Here is a 2,411-nt window from a genome sequence, read left to right on the forward strand (position 1 = left end):
ATCAAACTTAGTAAAGAAAACTAAAGAGCATTAACAACAAAAACAAGCCAACAAATACGAAAAAAAAAAGTAACAACATCTTACCTTAGCCAGTGGTTGAACTGACTTTGGTTGATTATTCCTTTTATCCTGGCAAAAGCACCACAAATGGCTTCCAGGATTCTTCATTCTTCTGGTTTTTCTTTTATTTTACTCAGTCTTCTTTACTGGTTCCTCTTCTTCCTAACTCTGTATTTTGGAGTAATCCAAGGCTCTAATCTGTTTTTTTCTCTATTTAAATCCTGGCCCTTGATGATCTTATTCTTTCAGTTACTATACATATCTATATCTGTATCTTGATATAGATATAGCAATAATTACAGGCATAAACTGAAAATTTTGAAATTTAGACCTCCCATCTTTACCCCTTTCTTAAAATCCAAACATATATACAACTAACTATTCTAAATTTCCACTTTCATGTCTAATTAAGTGGGATATGTCAGATTTTAAGTTTTAATTTTCACCCAAAATTTATCTTATTCTCCACCTGTTTTATGTAGGTTGATGACAAATCGATCTTTTACTTGCCCAGGACAAAAACCTTACAGTCATCCTTCATTCCTCTCATTCATATCCAATATTTTGGAAAATCGTGTTGACTGTACCTTCAAATTTATCTGATATACAATGACTTTTCATCACGTCTCCTGCTACAATCCTGGTCTAAAAGTATTACCTGGATAACTGCAATATGCTTCTAAATGTTCTTTCTTACTGGCCTTTGCCCCTACCATCTATTTGAACACCAAATACAGAGCGGGTTGCATTTCTTTTTTCTTTTGTTTATTTTAATTAGATAAGGGTGAGCATCTCATTTCTTGACTCAAAACTTATCAACTGTTCTTCAATTTAGAGTCAGTCCTCCCAAATGATCTACTAGATCTCGATCATATTATCTCTTTGATCTTATTTGCCTCTATATCCTTAACTCGTGTCACTTCAGTTATTCTGGGTTTCTTGTTGTTCCTTAAAGATGCTAACATTTTCCCCTTTGAACTGACTGATCACTCTCCTTGGAAGAATCTTTCCCCAGATATCCATGAAATTAACTGTATAACTTTCTGTAAGTCCTGGGTCAGATGCCACTTTCTAGATGAGGACTATATTAAACAATCTAACTTTCTAGATGAGGACTATATTAAACAATCTATTTAAAACTGCAATCCTCCAAAGCCATTTCTCTTTTCCACATTTATTTTAAAATAAATATTTTCTCAGCAAATATCACCATCCAACATTATACACAATTTGTTGGTCATCTAATTGTTGTCTGCCCACTTCTACTAGAATTCTTTTTGGTTCTTAAACTGGACCCTGTACACAAAGGACAAGGAGAGAAGAGGCAGGCTACTCCAGATTAATATGTGGCAGTTTTAATAACCAAGGAATCTTACATGTGAGACCTGCCTTTGTGGCCTTAAGACAAGTAGATCTCTGCAATCTCCCACCAAAATCTTAAAGGTTTATATAGAAGCCTTACCTGGGTCCAGTCACGTATTCAATCCAGATGGTCTCAACATACCTTACTCTCTCAAGGCTGTGTCTTTAAAACAACTCCTTGGTGTGGGAATGGTGGGCAGAAGGTGCTTCCCAAGGGCGGAGAGTGGGTGTGGAGCCTCCAATTGCCCGGGTCCAGTGTGCAGGTTAACCAGCAGTCACAACCTCTTGATAACTTCCTCCAGAAATGACTGGTACCTTTGGTTGACAATTTTCAGATATTATAATCTTTTCATATGCTATATTGACTAAAATATCCCATGTGTCTAGATTAGTACCTCATACCTTGTTGAAAAGCAGCAAATATTTTACAAATGGGGAATGGAATGTGCAATATTTAGATATAATAATTAATTTGGTAAAATATTATGAATACATAGGAGATTACAAAACAAATGTAAACAAAAATAATTATACTCAAATTTATAAGTGTGCATGCCTTCAATATGATATTGATTATAGCCTAGATTTTAAATCAAAATATTGTTTACTGAATTTTGGTTGATCAAGTTACTATTTGAAAAGACCTTTTCAAAATTACAAAAAAAGCATGAATAACTTTTCCAGTTTTTTTTTTAAAGCTTCACACTGAACTAAAATTACACTCAATGATCTTTGCTTCTCAAAGAATATAGTAGTGAGAGTTACTGGATTTCAGGTCATCAGTTCCAAATGTGAGAATCAAAACAGAAGCCAACACAAAGGAGGAATAAAATAAATATCTTTTGCTTCTGCTGTTTTAATTATTTTTATAATCTTCTAATCATTAAACTGTTCTCAGCCCACAATTTTCTAGTACTTGGATAGTAGAGTAAGGATGAAGGTAACTGACCAAATCTAAGAAAACATTTTCTTACTTAAATATGTTTAAA

Source organism: Lipotes vexillifer, unplaced genomic scaffold, assembly GCF_000442215.2.
Source record: "Lipotes vexillifer unplaced genomic scaffold, Lipotes_vexillifer_v1.1 scaffold476, whole genome shotgun sequence".
NCBI lineage: Eukaryota > Metazoa > Chordata > Mammalia > Artiodactyla > Lipotidae > Lipotes > Lipotes vexillifer.